Raw genomic sequence first — 20727 nt, forward strand, 5'->3', positions numbered from 1 at the left:
ATCAGAGCGCTTTACATGAGCACCAGTTAAGGTCGACCGCTCTAACCGTAAGGCTACATCCTCTCATTTTCCCAACATATGTCAAAGTGTTAAACTTGGTGTGGATAAGGTGAAGTTCCGTATGAAATGGATGCTGTCTCAACCACAGTTGAGTCTGCACACAGTGAGGTCCATGATATGGTATTGCGTGTAAAGGATGTAGACATTTGATCTGTCGATCCTCTGGATTGCTGAAATCAAAGATGGTGACAAGATGCTTTTGAGTTTTGAGGCAGGGATGAATTATCAAATACTGGCTATTTCATGAATAGAACTAGGTTTAAGGTTTACCATGCCAATTCCTCAAAGTTTTTTCAGGGGGTTTTTAGGCACTATAACTGGTTTTAAGTACAGGATCAGAACCAAAGACATGCGATTCCAATTAAGCATGAAGTGCAGGGTATTACTTTCAGCATTAGGGCTGAACGGGATAGAGAACTTGTGCAAGCAATGCATTACTGAATCGGCCGAGTCTTCCCTTTGGCTTTCTCCCCTGATGGTGGGGCACAAACAACAGTAGGGAGCTCAGTGGTTGTGTTGATTTACACAGTTTAAACAGAGAATTTGGGTTGACTCTCATACATTACCCAAAATGAGTAAGATTGTGGCCAGGCTAGGAGGAGCTGTGTCTGGTTTCTGCTTACCACCAAGTACAAATAAAACACAAGCTTTGCTTTTTTTCTTGGTTCAGGTTTTTTTTAATACTACTGGATGCCATCTCTCAGAGGCGTATGCTTTTCTGAGGATTATCAATCACATGCTAAAAGATATCAGAGGTGTCTTTGGTTTTCAAGATAACTTCTTAATTTTTGATCCCACATTAGTGGAACATAATGGTATTTTGGAACATGTACTTTGGTTTTTCTGTCGAGAGCAGTGGTCCTTAAGAAAGACAAATGTGAGCTCTTGAAGAAAGCGACTGAGTACCTAGGTCATGTAGTTTGAAAAGATGCTATATTCCAACATCCTGGGCTGGTTCAACCCATCAAAAATGCTGCTACCCCTGTTGAAAATAATTATTTGAAATCGTTTTTAGAAATAAGTGAGCTTTGTACATGCGTTGTTTGTCCAATATGTTGCGGAAAGATGTTTTGTTCAGCAGGGAGTCCAGAATGGGACTATGTGTTTGAGTAAGTGAAGGAGGACTTAGTGAAAGTCAAGGTTCTTAAGTTCTATGACCCGTCTGTAGCCTGCTTTGTCACAGTCAACACCAGTATTGACAAAAGTCAGGGCAGTGTGAATTCACTTTTGGTTACGCTTATCGGGGTCGCAGAAAGGTCAAAATGCTCTATTTTGTGATTCAAAGGGAATTGTTGGGCTGTTTGAGGGTTGTTAAGAAGTTCTTAGCTTATCTGTAGAAAAGGAGATTTCACATTCTCACTGACCACAAGTCACATGTTTACACTCTCAGTGGTGACAATGGTAAATGTAACTCGTCTTATATTGCATGTTTGTCTTCCAAGCTTCAATAACAGTTTGACATAAATAGTTTGCTGGTGGTAAGAACTGCAGGGTGGGATATCCATCGAGGATTCCTCTCCAGGCTGAAAATGAAGCTGAGTATGATGTAGTGTGCGAGAATTGTTTGATTCCGGTCGTGGATGTCAACGAGCAAAGTGCGTTAGCTGAGAGTGTGTGGGGGTGCTGCTTCTGAGTGTGATTCTCTGTTGGTAGAGGTGACTCATTTTGCCATAGAGCGTTGGACTGGAGATAAGGGCGTTCAGAGTGGTGTACATCCTTTTTTCAAGCTGTTTGATAAACGTACGGTAGAAGACTGGCTGTTGATGCTGTCGGACAGGTTGATTCACCCCGGGGAATAAAGATCGGACATTGTGAGTAACGCCCATGAGGGTCTTCTTGGCTTCACATTCACTAAACATATAGTTTGTGCTGCCTTTTGATGGACAGTAATGGACAAGGATGTTGAGGAGGACGTAAAGTGTTGTGTGTTATGTGCTGGGTGCAGAAAAAAACTACAATATGCACTCCTCCTCTTCAACTCATCAAGTTAGCCTCTGGTCCTTGGGTTAAGTTGGGAGTATACTTGCTAAGGTCTCTAAAATTGTTATCGCTACAAAAAGGTACCTTGCTCTACTTTGCTCTATATGACTCCCTGCTGTTCCTAACTTTTGTGCAAGTCCCAAATCCTCACACTGTTTGCCCCCTCTTGACTTAAACCGCCTATGTCCTGATTCCTGCTGGCCTCACTTGCTGTGTACTTCCATTTCCCGCCTCTTCCTTGACAACTAGATGATCTAAGGTCATCTACCAACTACTGCTATGGTTTGGGGAAGATTATAACATTCAATTTCTTGTTTTTTTCCCTTGTCAGTCTCCTGTCACATTTAGGATTTTGATGAAATGCTACACTTATAGCCTGCATACAATTACACATACCTCTGTATATGTGTTTACGTTTGTGAGTGGTTAAATTTCAGGTGGTCTGTGTCTGCTGGCTTATGTGACTGAGGACTTTCAGCGTGCATGAATTTCTGTAGGTATGTAACCCGCCCTTCATATTTACATGCATGTGTCATGTCATGTATGCGGTGACTGCATGCGTGCAGACAGAACAAAAACAGCTTAAACCTACCAGCTTTGTAAATGCTTTTTGTTTTACTACATCATCTATGTTATAAGTTGCTTCCTAACAAATTTTGACATGTTTACGTTTATTTTACCATACTACTTGTCTTTAAAATCACATAGTGCCGCAATAGTCTTGATTACCAATATATGGAAGCAACCACTTTGGAAATGAATTTTATTTTATGTACATGGTAAATAGTCATTTGTTTCACACATATAATTTTACTTCTATAGACTATGGATTTTAGATTATAGACTGCAGCATTTAGACATGTGGACCTCCATTCTGCAAACATTATTCTCTCAACATTCACAGCCAAGATGAAGCAGGAGTGTTATTGGCCCCCTTTTTAGGTCGACGCCTACCAGAAACCGCAAGTGTCTGGTTTGCTGAAGACACATTCGGAAAGCTTCCATGGGAATGCATTCCACCCATTGCTTACCATTGGCTTTGAGATTTGTAACTCACATTTCCTTACTTTCTATTTGCTGGCTTTATTTGTTTTAGGCTGTCCAGCATGTCTTTGTTTATCATCTGGACATTCACCCGGTTACTATCACTCCTTGTATTCTTCCAGTCGTGCTCGCTTTCTGTAAACAGACCTCTTGTTCTTACCTTTTCACATTTACTGTGCATTCAAAGAAAAAATGTCAGGCTCTGTCTTCCGAGGGAGCTGGGTGTTTACTTTGCTTTCTCTGACTTCGAAGTGAGAATATTCATGTGAAAAGCTTGCTGTGAAAAGAATGGCTGTTTTATAGCACACAACAAAATGTCTGTAAATGAACTGTGCAGATATTTAAGAATATATTAGAATTAGGGAAGCACAAATGAAGCACACTTTTTTTGTAATTCTGACGTATTGCGGAAACAAATATTTTAATACGATCAAAACAAATCCATACACTAGGTGATGATATTTCCACAAATGATCGCCTGTGCGCTATATACTTTTATCAGTAAAATGTGTCTGTGCAAATGTAATGGTTATTTCAATTGAACATGGGATGTCTGTGATGGAAGTGCAGACTCCACTTTATGCCACTCCACTCTACTCTGCACCACTCCACGCCACTACACTCTACTCTGTCACTCCACTCCCTTCTACGTCCCTGCACTCTACTCAGCACTACTCCCCTTTACACCACTTCACTCTATGTCTCGCTACACGACTCTACTTTATGCCAATGCACGCAACATCACTCTACTCTATGTAAGTGCACTCTACACAGTACCACTCCACTCTACGCCAATCCACTTTATGCCACACTAATCAACTGCACTCTACTTCACTTGATGGCATTGCAATATACTCTGCACCACTCCACACCACTTTTCCCTACCTTGAAACAATCTGCTTAATGCCACAGCACTCTGCATCACTCCTCTCTACACTGCATACCTGCACTCTATACCCCTGCACTGACCCACTCTGCTCATTACCGATTTAAGTCACTGCATTGTACGCCTGTATCCTCTAAACCATTGCACTCTACACCAATCTACTCTGCCCCACTGCACTCTACGCCACTATACTGTATTATACAACACTCTGCTCTATGCCACTGCACTCTATACTACTCTATTGCACTCTACTCTGCACCACTCCAGTGTGCTCCACTACACTCTACGCCACTCCACATCATTGCACTCTACAACACTCTGCAATACTGCACTCTGCTACTGAACTCTATGCCACTTTACTCCGCCCATTGTACTCTACTCTGCACCACTCTATTGCACTCTACCTTGCATCGCTCCACTCTATTTTACATCACTGCACTTTACACCACTCTAATCTACAGCACTCCACTCAACGCCACTGCACTCTACTCTGCACACTTATTCTAAGCCAGTAAACTCTACGCCAATCTACTCTATGCCACTGCACTCTACTCTGCACCACTCTAAGCCACTTCACTCAGTGCCACTTGACTCTACTCTGCACTACTGCACTTTATGCCAATGCACTCTAGGGCACTCTACTCTGCTCCCCTCTAATCTACACCACAGCATTCTATGCCACTGCATTCTACACCACTGAATTCTATGACACTGCACTCTACGCCAGTCCACTCTATGCCACTCCACTGTACACCACTCTATGCCACTCCCAAACACTCTACTCCTCTATAGGCCACTCTACGTGACCCCCTCTATGCCACTCCACTCTACTCTAGGACGCACTACTAAACTCTACTCCACTACTCCACTGTATGCCACTCTACTCTGCGCCACTCCACTCTACACCACTCCAACCACAAAACCCCACTCCATGACTCTCCACTCCACTCTATGAAACTCCACTCCATGCCACTCTCCTCTAAGCCACTAACTTTTACTATGCTGAACAGCAGCCACGCTGATGTACAGCATGGCAAAAATACACTGGCAAAGTCAATAGCTCTTGCATAGGCAAGATCTGTTGGTTTTCTAAATGCTTGTTCAAGTCTGGACTAGTGACAGCGTGAGCTGTTTCTCAGAGCTAATAAGATCTTACAGATAAAGAGGACAAAAATTAAGATCCCTTCATCCGTTAGTTCTCAGTCGATATTTCGCAGCCATTGGTTGGTTAAAATGTCAGTCAAATGTAGTGCAATTGCAGTAGACAGATAACTCCTTATAGAGTATGGGCCTCAGGGACAAGAGACCTACAAACAGTTGCCAAAATGCATAGGGCAGGAGACCTTTCAAGGACAAAGGGGAAATAGTGGGGATGGTAGAATTGCACAGGTAGTTGAGGAATTTCATTCTTGCATGGCATCTGAGTTAGCCTGCTCTCTGTTTCAACAAGACATACATGGGAGGATACCCTCTACTGCAGGATGTTTAGTGTTTTACATGACCCTAAAAGTAACTGGGTTGACAGAGATTGGTGCCAACGAGCCGTTAACTGCATATTTGGAAACACCAGGGGCCTTACAGAAAGTGCCCTGGGGCGCAAAGGGTGTTTGCGTCCGCTTGTGTGCCTCCAGAGCGCTTTGATATTACAGAAGGGGCCACAGACCCTTGGGAGGGGGCTCGCCTGCATGTGCTTGGGGTGTGGCTCTGCGCAAATGAGGGAATCACTTTACCTCTGTGAGGCAAACACACCCTCAGGAGGCACACTGAAAGTGCGCCACAAAAAGGTGGCGCACTTTCAGTGGGCCCCTGAGGGTAGCCCTCTCAAAGGATGAAAGGGGGTCATATGGACACCGAGACAGCCCCCTGCAGGCAGGTGCAGTCACGCACTGCACCCGCCTACAACAGGTTCTCGAATCAACTTCGAGAGTGCAGGCGGGCTGCGGCCTCCACTGTGAAACATGGAGCGGCTTTGAAGTAAGCATGAGCGAATTTTGCGGATCTCGCGTTCGCGAATTTTGCGGATTTGCGGATTCGCAATCCGCAAAATCCGCGAATTCCCGCGAATTTGCGGATTTTTTTTTTTTGTGTGTTCGCCCGTGTTTCTGCCAGTTCGCGAGGGTTTTGTACACTTTCGCAAATTGCGAACTTACCTGTCGGGTCGCAAGTTTCGCGAACTTGTTGTTTCTACGTGTCCAGCCTGTTTGGGACACTCTTCTTCATCACTGCCACTCTCTGTCACCACTGCCACTCTCTGACTACTCATGCCACCCTCTGGCCCACCCATGCCACCCTCTGTTTCATCACCACACCCTCTGGTTGTCCAGTGTACATTATTTTCGGCAAAGCAAAGCACACCTTCCCTGCCTCAAGTGACCTGAATTAATTTGGGGCTGATTCATGTGTCACAGAATATTTTTTTAGCTGGCACCTGCTTCCTTAGTGCGCCCTGATTAGTGATCTTTTGCACTTGCTAAGTGCTTTCATTGTTGCAAAATTAGTTACAACACCTGCCCTGCCCCAACTGACAATAATGAATTAGGGGCTGATTAATGGATTTTAACTTCCAGCCTGGCTCCTGCTTGTCTCCCTTAGCTGTAATTCAGGACCTTTGTGGCATATGTGTAACTATTCTGAGGTTCAGAGCAGGGTCACATAATAGTTGCAACTGCCAACTGAACTCTGGAGGGGCCCCTCAGGAAGCACTCCAGGAAATGGCTACTAATGATGAGCCTGAACTTTTGAACCTGGTAAGTAGTTACTTTCAGTTTTGCTAAGATCGTATTTCTGCAATTTTGCACTTATTCGCGGGGCGCGAACTCACGCGAACAGTGCGAGCAGTGCGAGCAAAATCCGCTGCTCGCGGATTTGCGGATTTTGCGGGAAATTCGCAAATCTCGCGGATTGCGGATTTCCCGAAAATCCGCAAAATCCGCGAGCGGAACGGATTTTCCGCCCACGCCTACTTTGAAGCAGCTGCTCTGTATTTCACCTGCATGCCCTGCCCCCGGGGTACCACGAGTTTGTGGCTTCCGTGAGGGCAGCGCATTTCACATAATAAGGGGCACTTCCCTGCGTGTGCATGGTGCATCTGTTTGAAGGTGCGCCATGGTGCAAATGGAGAAGTGCGCCCTTTATGTAATGGGGCCCAATGTGTCACGATCGCGGATCAGAATGCACAACTAGTTGGGCTTGCAGAGATGTGCATAATGTGTACTGTAGATCAATTACACACACAAACTGATTCATTCTTACTTCATCAGCTGTGTCAGCACGTGCATCAATCTGCTCTTACAGAGATACATGTGCTTTGGCGGTAAATCTTGCATTGTGTGCTCGTATAAGCGGGAAAGTAGTTTGGGCTTCACACAAGAGAAAATAACTACTGATACCTGTATGTAAAGCAAGTCTATAAAGCAGGCAGCTGAGAAAGGTCGTTGGTTCTATGCTTAAGCCCATCTCGGAAGATTGTGCCATAGTTTTCCTTTTTTCCTACAATACTTGATGTTGTGCTTGGGCAATTGTTATTCGGATGTAATACATTTTTTCATTTTAATATGCTATTTTATGTAAATATAGCAGATAGCTCTTGTTTAGGAACTCAACTACCTGTCACGGAGTTTATAATATGGCTGATGTGTGCACTTGTCTGTTCTGTAGGCATGGCGTTGCGTGCCCCAGTGGGAGCAGTGAAAGTGCTGGGGTGTGGTCTACCTGCAATGTATGAATACTCCTCTCAGTGATAGGACAAACTGTGTAAGGTGTACTTATGGCTGTAGTCCACTCCGAGTGCATGCATTTCCAGACGATATATGACAAATGTGGGAATGGCTTTAGTTTACCATCTGTACATCTGGAGATTGTTGTGGCTAATGTGATGAAGTGTGTAGGGTGTGGTACCCTATGCATGCCTATGGCTGGTGGGTATGACTATCCAGTGTTATATATAATGATGGTGTATGTGGATTCCAAGGGGCTCAGGTGTCATGCATTGCAGTGTAAGTCGCAGAACTGAGTTTATCAATTTTTATCATGAGATCCCTCCATTTGTGTGGCTTAATCCTCTCAGACCCTACTGTGTTCTTTTCGTGCATGTAAACAGCCGCGGAGTCTGCAAGAGCTTCCATGGATGACCAAGATACAGAATTCAAGAAACCTGTTGTGCCCTCCTCAATACATGGTTCTAGGGATGAGGAGCTAGGGAAGAGACCATGGGCCAGATGTACGACCCACCAATTTGCGACTCACAAATTGGGATGTACAACTCTGTCTCAGATACTGTTTGCGATTCCTAATGGGGACAAATTGCATGCCTCATTAATATAAATGAGGCAGGTGCAATTTGTGACCCCTTTAGGAATGGCTAGCACTCACAGGGATGGTGGCATGCTGGGGTCAGTAGACCGCCATGTCTGTGACTGCTTTTAAATAAAGCAGTTATTTTTTTTTAAATGCATCCCCTTTTCCTTAGAGGAAAACAGGATGCATTTAAAAAAAAGAAAAATGAAACTTTTCAGTTTTATTTTTTTTAAGGGCAGAAAGTGGTCCCTGGGACCACTGCCTGCCATTTAAAATATTTTTGACCCATTCACAAAGGGGAATGGGTCCCTTGGGGACCCCTTCTTGTTTGCGAATGGTTTACCACCTTCTTGAAGTAGGTGGTATATTGTGAGTGTTTTGCGAATGCAATTGCAGTCGTAAAACATTCACACATACAAATGCGCGTCGCTCTTAGGAAGGGGCGCACTTGGCATACCCCTTCCTAATAGCAAGTCGCAAACCTCATTTTGCGAATCGGAAACATTTCCCAATTCTCAAAATGAGGTTTGCACATGGCCATGCCCTAAATTGTGGTCCCAAACGGGCCGACTGCCCGTTTGTGACCGCAAATTAGGGTCGTACATCTGGCCCTAAATTTCCAGCAGAAATGGAGAAATAAAATGTAGGTAGAAAAACATTTTTGGGAAAGAAAACAAACATTTATGCAGACCAGGAATGACAGAACAGTATTTATTCTCAATGAAAAGCCCAAATTAAACAGCCAGGAAAACAAGACGAAACTTTAGAGTATAAATCCAGCAAAGACATGTCTAGAAATTAATGGGGAAAAAAATCAGCTCTACAGGCCCAAAAACAGAGAAGAGTTCCTGGACTGCAGAGAGAAGATTCAACAAGCCTAAGGAGAGAAAAAGACTACTGTACATTAAGGATACTCCTAATTATTTCAATATATTTACTAGTAGTTTGAAGCTTTAAATCGGACCTTGCTCGTTCGCTCACCAAATACTGATCATCAAAACGTGTTGTGTAATTAATTAAAGCTATATACAACAACACAGAATAACCATAAAATAGGTTTGTACTGGCGCTATTTAGAGAATGTAAAAAAAACGGTAGTCACGGTACCCTCTCTAGCATAAAAAATCTAAATTCGCATAAAAAATTACACTATTTAAAACCCCCATCCATACATTTTCCATTCACCATTTCATTAGCCCTCGATAGCCATAACTTCACTGTTCCTGCTGTGTTTTATCTTCTGTTTTCTGAAGAATTATTGCCCAAAAGCAAAGCTTATGAAGATCTTCCCATTATAGCCACAAAAATGGCAACCACCTGCCCGTCCATCAAACAGTGTTGTTTTTCCTGAATTGCCCAAATGAATAGCACAGGAAACGCATCATTTGCCAGTGGTCTATGTGTCAATGCTTTCCCAAAGTAAGTTCTGTCATTTCCCAAATTTATAAGAGCCATCAAACTGTGAGTTTTCAGGATGATCAACATATATGCACATGCTGACCAGTTAAATTCGTTAGATGTAAACTAACCACATACTCATTACAGATAACATGACAATTTGACTGACTTGATGTCACTATGCTAAGTTGATTAGCCCTTCCTATTATGTTTTACGTTTATATTAATGAGTTTAGGAATACCCATATGTTTATTATCTTTTAACATATTTCTCATTAACACCTAAATTATTAATTTTAAGAATTATATATAGGTTTAAAATATGTGAATTACCTACATTTGCTATTTAAAGTTTTTAAATGTTTTATTTTTCAAATAAACACTTTTTACAGCATTTTACCATTGTATTTACTGCTGAAACCTCTTAAAACCCTATTACAATGAATCCAAAACTTCTAAAATCTATTAACTCCCATGCAATTTGTCAGTTCATCTTCCTAAATATGTTTAGGTGTAAATCATTTTCATCAATGAGCATTAATTCAGGTCTGTTTCTTCGAGTCTGCTTTTTCACCATGATTAAAATAACTTATGATAATGTTCTAGGAATCTGTTCTGGGCTTTTTTTTTGCCATCAAAATAAAAAGAGATTCATTTACACTTTTATACAGTACACTATACTCATCGGGGTATGTTTACAATTTAGAGATTTGATGGGATATAAATCATGTACAAAATTATATATATAATTTAAAGAGTTTAAAAAAAATAATTTAAGTTAATTGGGCTGAAGGATATTGGAAGACACTGACTTAGGAAGAACAGGTTTAAGAGGAGTGTAATTTTTCTAATAAAACACATTAGAGCAGATATTCACCAGCTACTACTCAGTGCGGACTGATTAACCCCGTTCAAATGAGCAATCAGATAAAAATGTAAACCACAGTGTGTTCATCCTGTACGAACTGTGGGTCCATGCTTTTCTTGTGAACATAAGAAAGGGCAACCCAGGAGGATCACCAGAGGCTTGAATCTTACAAGAACATGAGATTTGTTGGCTTTGTTTCCAAGAAAGTATGATCATATTGTCACTTGATGTAGATCTCCCAGTCGGTGCAGACATTTAAAGACAATTTTTCTAGCATTAATACTGAAGTCTTGGTGTCATAAACAAAAGCCACTTCGTTCTTCTTTTTGCCTAAAATCCAACAGAAAGAAAAAATAATTGGTGACTGAAAGACTGCATTTAAAAGTTCCTGAAAGAAATCAGTGACATTTCATGTTTGGGGTGAAAATATGGCATTTCATGAGAATGTTTCTTTAGTGACAGTCTACTTTGATCAAGAGGCCACAATTTAAAACCATGGAATGGCTCTTTAAGAATATGCAATATTTATTTTTCTCTATGGGTTAAACAGTACTTGAATAATTGTACCAATATGCCTAAATATAAATAAATTGATGTTAGATACAACAAATGTAAACAATTAATAGAAAATTGCAATTTTAAAGAACTGGTAATAGAAGGGTGTTGGACCCGGCCCTTTGGGCAGGTTCACCCCCAGACTTTTTGCTTTTTCCTAGCCTGTTTATGGAACCTGGTGTTGGTGATTTTAGGCCTCTGCGCACTTTTTCACTGTGGTACAGTGTACAGTGCTCTGTGTATGTGTGGTGAGTGACCTGCCCTCCCATAGGAATGAATGGGGAATATGTATGCCCATGGTAGTTCCTGATGTGTGGGGAATGCAGGGTCGAGTTTGATATGTACAAACTCGTGAGACTGAATGCTGCACAATGGTATATGCGGCATGAGTGTGTCTAGTCTAGAAGTGCCTCTTTTAGAAGTTGGCATATTTGTGTAATTTGTGTCTAGCGTGTGATTGGCTGGTGAGCCTGGGTCCAGAGTGCCTGGGCCTGCTTGTGGATTGACTGTCTGGTTTGAGGGTGACAGGGGCTGGAGAGCCCAGGAGGTTGTCTGAGTCAGCCCATGGATGAAAGGCAGCATCTGCTGCCAGGGAAGTGGAAGGAGATGGCACCTGATAGTGAAGGTCTGTGCCTGCCTGACTACAAAGTTGGCTCCACCTCCCGCTGGGCGACTGTCACCTCTGTCCCTGATACTGAAGGGATTTCCCTATAACCAGTTCTAGCTGGTTCTCACACTGCCTGCTTCAAAGAACTTCAAAGGACTTCAAAGACTTTTCACAGTATAAGAAGGGGCTGTGTCCCCTTCCAAAATGTTCTTGTTTCTAACTTGAATCTGCCAGAGGCATGCTGCTGCTGGGGCTCAGGGGAATCCCTGGGCCCTGCCCAGCCCCTGGACCTCTGATGGACTTTCCTGGACTTCTGGGGGACCCCTCTGCCTTGCCTGGGCTGATGGGGGACTTTGCTTTGCCCTGGATGGACTGCTGATGTCCTGGACTCTGGAGACCTTTTGCTGGGTCCCCTTTACTCCCCTTTCCTGAAGGACTCTGCTGGACTTGTTGTTCGTGGCGCTGGGGAGCGCTGTATTTGCCCCTGAGAGCGCTTTGTTTTGTCCATAGCGCTGGGAGCATTGGATTCCTGCCCCTGGCGCTTGAGAGCGCTGGTTCATGGCCCTTCTAGCGTTTTGGAGCGCTTTATTTCCCCCTAGCGCTAGGGAGCTCTTTAATGGTGGTGTCTTTGCCTGAAGCGCCTGGCAGCGCTTCGTTTGCCACTTGCAGCGCTGGGAGCGTTTTTGTTGGTGGCCCGATCGAGTGCCCCCCTCGATTTGTTGTTTTGGAGAGGCCGGTGCCCAGCCGGCATTTGCCGCCACTTCACCGCCGCTGACCGGGACGAAGGAGAAACCGAAGGAAGAGAGCCCTAGTTGGCTCAGCTCGACGAGCCCGCCCAGTAAAGGCCGCGCTGTGATTGGTGCAGCGCTGGAGGCTGTCCCGACGAGCCGCGCTGGGATTGGCCAGCGCCGGGCGAGAGGTGAAGAGTAGATGGCGGCGGCCGCTGTGGGGCTCCCGGGACCAAGAGGGAGCCCCGAGAGAGGGAAGCCAGGGACGTTTCCTTCCGGTCTCCCGTGAGGAGAGGGAGACCGGAGATGTCCGCCACCGAGAGAAGAGCGGCAGAGAGCAGCTGAGCTTGCAGGCGGGGCTCCGTGGTGGAAGAGGAGCCCCGCGCTGCCCAGAAGAAGAAGCCGCCGCCCGGAGGAGCCCCGCACAGGAGAGCCCGGTGAGTCGAAGGGCTGGGGGCTCCGTGTGGGCCACTGTGAGTGCCTGCTGAAGGCACAGTGACGGCGAAGAGCGGCCCCACTAGGCAGCGGGCCGCTCCAGCATCTGGGGGCATTTTGTGAAGTTAGAGTCCCCCGTAGGGGACTCCACCGTGAATGGAGATTCAGGGCGGCCCCGTTTGCCAGTGGGCCGCCCCAACGCGATAGAGAGCCCATGAGAGGCGCGGGCATTGTAGAGATTTCGAGCCCCCCCCAGAGAGGGGCTCCCGCGACCCCACATTTATTGAAGAGCCTGCGGGTTTCAGGGGGACATTATTAAGGAGCCAGAGGGCTCCTGAGGGCATCTTTATTGGCATAGCCTGTGTGGCTCCAACATGTGCATAGATGTCTAGAGCCTGTGTGGCTCCACCCTATGTGGCGCAGTTTTATTTTAAGGGCTACTGAGAGCCCCTGCCACAGACCTGATGTTTCCCAGCTGCCCAGCAATTAGTGGGCAGCTGCACCGTTTAGGCGCACTTTAAGGAGAGAGTCCCTGTGTGGGACAGAGAGGGCACAGTGGTGCCAGGCCTTCACAGCAGCGCAGCACTTAGTGCCAGCTGCTACGTTTAGGCTTTCTTTTCTTGGACTCGCGCTGCATGGCAGCGCACCCTGACATTGAGACTCAGGGCGTCTGAGCCCCAACAAGGCCAGTTGGCCTAGGGACTGCCACAGGTGGTGGCTTATGTAAGTTATGCGCAATGTGATTTCTATGTTTTTAATAGTAATTGCCTACTGTGTGTTTTTGCGCTATTGTGTTGTTCTGGCACCTCTGAATGTTTTTAGACATCATGTGTCTTTCTTTCCATGCGCTGCACCTTTGAATGTTTTAGGCATCATGTGTTTCTCTTTATTACTCCTCTTAATGTGTTTCATGCATCATGGGTAATGTGTTCTGGTATACCCCTAAATGTATTTTATTCTTAGGTGGTTGTCCTTTTTAGTACAGGTGGTCCTAGTAAGATCTTTGTGATTACCATTTTAGGTTTATTATTTCTTATTCTAGAAGTGCTATATCTGAATCTGACAGTGGCCCATGAGGCCCTGTCTTGTAAATAATCCCTTATGAATGTTGCCCGTGCCAGTTGGCACAATGTACATGTGTGATTTTTATCTGATATGTGTTTTGACAATACAAAAGTTATTTTATAATAACCTGGTGTGGAGTTCCTTTTGTGGTGTGCCTAGTATGTTGTTGCTGTTGTGCGCTGGCGCAAATGCTTTACACATTGCCTCCGAGTTTGGCCTTACTGCTTGTGCCAAGCTACCAAGGGGGTGAGCAGGGGTTATCTTGGCGTGTGACTTCCTTGCCCTGACTAGAATGGTGGTTTCTGCCTGGGTTTGGCATCAGCCTTAGCCTACCAGAAATAGCCAGTTCTAACAAAGGGAATACATAGAAATATCTGCTGAACATCTGAAAGTGTCAGCCAAAAGTGCCTTTATTCAATCGATCCCATCGCGGGAGAAAACTCCTGTAAAAACTGCTCTTTGCTCCTTTCGAGGGCGCTGGACTCTAGGAAACCCACTCACGATAGAGTCAGTTGGTATATGTTTTTGATCAACTGTAGATCGCTTCCAGTTCATAAACGTGAACTCTTTGCTTTCATCGACAATAGGAAACCAGATGCCGTATCCCTGATGGAAACCTAGCTCCATGCCGAGTCAGGACCATACCTTGTTCAGGCTACGCCCCCAGGATAATATATTTTACAGCAAGACTGTGAGAACAAGAAGGGGGAGGATTAGCAATTATTCTCAATGAAGAATTTAAACTTCACCTAGAAGAATCAGCCAATGCCCAAGCCGTGAGCCTTTTACAGGATCTGATGGCCATCCAACTGTAACAAAGGGTGTTGGGACCCACCCATGAAAAAGGCCACCTACTTGATCTGCTCATTACTATGGACAACAAGCTACAGGTTCCAGACCCATTACCCGTCACATGGTCTGATCAATCTTCGATCTTGCTTATCCCGAAATCAAGTCAGCCTCTTCTAAACCCTCCACCAGCCTCCTGGAAAGACTGAGCCTGGTCTAAGTTGCTCATGGAAGAAAAAAAACCGGAACTCAAGAATTACAGACTATCTTTAGTTGCAGACCAGACCATAGTGAATGACCAAGTTTACTCATGAATAGAGCCCTCTCTTGACTCAGTTATCCCGAAAACCTACACCAGAAGAGCAAAAGATAAATGAGCTCCCTGGTATTCCCCGCAACTTTAGAAATTCAAGCAAGTCTGCTAAAAGGCATAAAGGATGTGGAGAAGATACTATGAAGAGCCCTCCATAAGAAATATCAAGACACTATCAGAATCTACCATGATAAAATCAAAAAAGCTCAAACTGCATTTTTTGCAGACCACTTTTTGCTAGCGCAAATTGTTTCGCAAACTGATAACCCTTTTAGTGCCCTCATCTCCTGGTCCCAATCTGTAAGTTTGGTCTGCCCGGTGCACCGACAAGACATACTTTGTTAGGAGGGAAATAAGACAATTTTTGACTCGTTGCAACTGTCTCTCAATCTGACATCAATTATCCAAAGCAAAATTAGCTAATTCTACCAACCTGACCACTTTTCGATAATTGGAGCAAAATAAAATCAGGCTCTCCCAAACATTGAGCCCCCCCCTTGTGTATCTTAGCCAAAGGGGCAGATGAGAGACTCCCTACTTTGCTCGAAATGGTGAATCTTTCCTTAAACATTGGCTTTGTCCTGGTGGCATGGAAGCACGCCATGGTTAAAGCACTTCTGACAAAAAGTCAGATTTGGATCATCTCAACTTAGAAAACTACCACCCAATACCCTTTCTGCCTGGGCTAAGCAAAATACTTGAAAGAGACACAAATGCTGCGTTCTTAGTATTTTTAGAAAAACAAGATATTTAGCATTTTACATAGACTGGCTTTGGTTCATCATGGCACAGCGACCGCTCTCCTAGGCTCTTAGATCAGGGGGTTCGGCAGCAATGATCCTCTTAGACCTCAGCTCTGCATTTGACACCGTAATTCATAACATTCTTGCAGAAAGATCATAGAGTGCTGGAATCGACGAATCAGCCTTAGCCTGGCTTAAGTCCTTTCTGAAAGACAGGACCTTTCAGATTTTCAAGGGTAACTGTGCCTCTGACAGCCTATCCCTTAAATGTGGCCTTCCACAGGGCCCATTCAGCCCACTTTTTTTCGCAGAAAGGTCAAAATGCTCTATTTTGTGATTCAAAGGGAATTGTTGGGCTGTTTGAGGGTTGTTAAGAAGTTCTTAGCTTATCTGTAGAAAAGGAGATTTCACATTCTCACTGACCACAAGTCACATGTTTACACTCTCAGTGGTGACAATGGTAAATGTAACTCGTCTTATATTGCATGTTTGTCTTCCAAGCTTCAATAACAGTTTGACATAAATAGTTTGCTGGTGGTAAGAACTGCAGGGTGGGATATCCATCGAGGATTCCTCTCCAGGCTGAAAATGAAGCTGAGTATGATGTAGTGTGCGAGAATTGTTTGATTCCGGTCGTGGATGTCAACGAGCAAAGTGCGTTAGCTGAGAGTGTGTGGGGGTGCTGCTTCTGAGTGTGATTCTCTGTTGGTAGAGGTGACTCATTTTGCCATAGAGCGTTGGACTGGAGATAAGGGCGTTCAGAGTGGTGTACATCCTTTTTTCAAGCTGTTTGATAAACGTATGGTAGAAGACGGGCTGTTGATGCTGTCGGACAGGTTGATTCACCCCGGGGAATAAAGATCGGACATTGTGAGTAACGCCCATGAGGGTCTTCTTGGCTTCACATTCACTAAACATATAGTTTGTGCTGCCTTTTGATGGACAGTAATGGACAAGGATGTTGAGGAGGACGTAAAGTGTTGTGTGTTATGTGCTGGGTGCAGAAAAAACTACAATATGCACTCCTCCTCTTCAACTCATCAAGTTAGCCTCTGGTCCTTGGGTTAAGTTGGGAGTATACTTGCTAAGGTCTCTAAAATTGTTATCGCTACAAAAAGGTACCTTGCTCTACTTTGCTCTATATGACTCCCTGCTGTTCCTAACTTTTGTGCAAGTCCCAAATCCTCACACTGTTTGCCCCCTCTTGACTTAAACCGCCTATGTCCTGATTCCTGCTGGCCTCACTTGCTGTGTACTTCCATTTCCCGCCTCTTCCTTGACAACTAGATGATCTAAGGTCATCTACCAACTACTGCTATGGTTTGGGGAAGATTATAACATTCAATTTCTTGTTTTTTTCCCTTGTCAGTCTCCTGTCACATTTAGGATTTTGATGAAATGCTACACTTATAGCCTGCATACAATTACACATACCTCTGTATATGTGTTTACGTTTGTGAGTGGTTAAATTTCAGGTGGTCTGTGTCTGCTGGCTTATGTGACTGAGGACTTTCAGCGTGCATGAATTTCTGTAGGTATGTAACCCGCCCTTCATATTTACATGCATGTGTCATGTCATGTATGCGGTGACTGCATGCGTGCAGACAGAACAAAAACAGCTTAAACCTACCAGCTTTGTAAATGCTTTTTGTTTTACTACATCATCTATGTTATAAGTTGCTTCCTAACAAATTTTGACATGTTTACGTTTATTTTACCATACTGCTTGTCTTTAAAATCACATAGTGCCGCAATAGTCTTGATTACCAATATATGGAAGCAACCACTTTGGAAATGAATTTTATTTTATGTACATGGTAAATAGTCATTTGTTTCACACATATAATTTTACTTCTATAGACTATGGATTTTAGATTATAGACTGCAGCATTTAGACATGTGGACCTCCATTCTGCAAACATTATTCTCTCAACATTCACAGCCAAGATGAAGCAGGAGTGTTATTGGCCCCCTTTTTAGGTCGACGCCTACCAGAAACCGCAAGTGTCTGGTTTGCTGAAGACACATTCGGAAAGCTTCCATGGGAATGCATTCCACCCATTGCTTACCATTGGCTTTGAGATTTGTAACTCACATTTCCTTACTTTCTATTTGCTGGCTTTATTTGTTTTAGGCTGTCCAGCATGTCTTTGTTTATCATCTGGACATTCACCCGGTTACTATCACTCCTTGTATTCTTCCAGTCGTGCTCGCTTTCTGTAAACAGACCTCTTGTTCTTACCTTTTCACATTTACTGTGCATTCAAAGAAAAAATGTCAGGCTCTGTCTTCCGAGGGAGCTGGGTGTTTACTTTGCTTTCTCTGACTTCGAAGTGAGAATATTCATGTGAAAAGCTTGCTGTGAAAAGAATGGCTGTTTTATAGCACACAACAAAATGTCTGTAAATGAACTGTGCAGATATTTAAGAATATATTAGAATTAGGGAAGCACAAATGAAGCACACTTTTTTTGTAATTCTGACGTATTGCGGAAACAAATATTTTAATACGATCAAAACAAATCCATACACTAGGTGATGATATTACCACAAATGATCGCCTGTGCGCTATATACTTTTATCAGTAAAATGTGTCTGTGCAAATGTAATGGTTATTTCAATTGAACATGGGATGTCTGTGATGGAAGTGCAGACTCCACTTTATGCCACTCCACTCTACTCTGCACCACTCCACGCCACTACACTCTACTCTGTCACTCCACTCCCTTCTACGTCCCTGCACTCTACTCAGCACTACTCCCCTTTACACCACTTCACTCTATGTCTCGCTACACGACTCTACTTTATGCCAATGCACGCAACATCACTCTACTCTATGTAAGTGCACTCTACACAGTACCACTCCACTCTACGCCAATCCACTTTATGCCACACTAATCAACTGCACTCTACTTCACTTTATGGCATTGCAATATACTCTGCACCACTCCACACCACTTTTCCCTACCTTGAAACAATCTGCTTAATGCCACAGCACTCTGCATCACTCCTCTCTACACTGCATACCTGCACTCTATACCCCTGCACTGACCCACTCTGCTCATTACCGATTTAAGTCACTGCATTGTACGCCTGTATCCTCTAAACCATTGCACTCTACACCAATCTACTCTGCCCCACTGCACTCTACGCCACTATACTGTATTATACAACACTCTGCTCTATGCCACTGCACTCTATACTACTCTATTGCACTCTACTCTGCACCACTCCAGTGTGCTCCACTACACTCTACGCCACTCCACATCATTGCACTCTACAACACTCTGCAATACTGCACTCTGCTACTGAACTCTATGCCACTTTACTCCGCCCATTGTACTCTACTCTGCACCACTCTATTGCACTCTACCTTGCATCGCTCCACTCTATTTTACATCACTGCACTTTACACCACTCTAATCTACAGCACTCCACTCAACGCCACTGCACTCTACTCTGCACACTTATTCTAAGCCAGTAAACTCTACGCCAATCTACTCTATGCCACTGCACTCTACTCTGCACCACTCTAAGCCACTTCACTCAGTGCCACTTGACTCTACTCTGCACTACTGCACTTTATGCCAATGCACTCTAGGGCACTCTACTCTGCTCCCCTCTAATCTACACCACAGCATTCTATGCCACTGCATTCTACACCACTGAATTCTATGACACTGCACTCTACGCCAGTCCACTCTATGCCACTCCACTGTACACCACTCTATGCCACTCCCAAACACTCTACTCCTCTATAGGCCACTCTACGTGACCCCCTCTATGCCACTCCACTCTACTCTAGGACGCACTACTAAACTCTACTCCACTACTCCACTGTATGCCACTCTACTCTGCGCCACTCCACTCTACACCACTCCAACCACAAAACCCCACTCCATGACTCTCCACTCCACTCTATGAAACTCCACTCCATGCCACTCTCCTCTAAGCCACTAACTTTTACTATGCTGAACAGCAGCCACGCTGATGTACAGCATGGCAAAAATACACTGGCAAAGTCAATAGCTCTTGCATAGGCAAGATCTGTTGGTTTTCTAAATGCTTGTTCAAGTCTGGACTAGTGACAGCGTGAGCTGTTTCTCAGAGCTAATAAGATCTTACAGATAAAGAGGACAAAAATTAAGATCCCTTCATCCGTTAGTTCTCAGTCGATATTTCGCAGCCATTGGTTGGTTAAAATGTCAGTCAAATGTAGTGCAATTGCAGTAGACAGATAACTCCTTATAGAGTATGGGCCTCAGGGACAAGAGACCTACAAACAGTTGCCAAAATGCATAGGGCAGGAGACCTTTCAAGGACAAAGGGGAAATAGTGGGGATGGTAGAATTGCACAGGTAGTTGAGGAATTTCATTCTTGCATGGCATCTGAGTTAGCCTGCTCTCTGTTTCAACAAGACATACATGGGAGGATACCCTCTACTGCAGGATGTTTAGTGTTTTACATGACCCTAAAAGTAACTGGGTTGACAGAGATTGGTGCCAACGAGCCGTTAACTGCATATTTGGAAACACCAGGGGCCTTACAGAAAGTGCCCTGGGGCGCAAAGGGTGTTTGCGTCCGCTTGTGTGCCTCCAGAGCGCTTTGATATTACAGAAGGGGCCACAGACCCTTGGGAGGGGGCTCGCCTGCATGTGCTTGGGGTGTGGCTCTGCGCAAATGAGGGAATCACTTTACCTCTGTGAGGCAAACACACCCTCAGGAGGCACACTGAAAGTGCGCCACAAAAAGGTGGCGCACTTTCAGTGGGCCCCTGAGGGTAGCCCTCTCAAAGGATGAAAGGGGGTCATATGGACACCGAGACAGCCCCCTGCAGGCAGGTGCAGTCACGCACTGCACCCGCCTACAACAGGTTCTCGAATCCACTTCGAGAGTGCAGGCGGGCTGCGGCCTCCACTGTGAAACATGGAGCGGCCTTGAAGCAGCTGCTCTGTATTTC

This window comes from Lissotriton vulgaris, chromosome 9 (assembly GCF_964263255.1).
Source record: "Lissotriton vulgaris chromosome 9, aLisVul1.2, whole genome shotgun sequence".
Classification (NCBI taxonomy): domain Eukaryota; kingdom Metazoa; phylum Chordata; class Amphibia; order Caudata; family Salamandridae; genus Lissotriton; species Lissotriton vulgaris.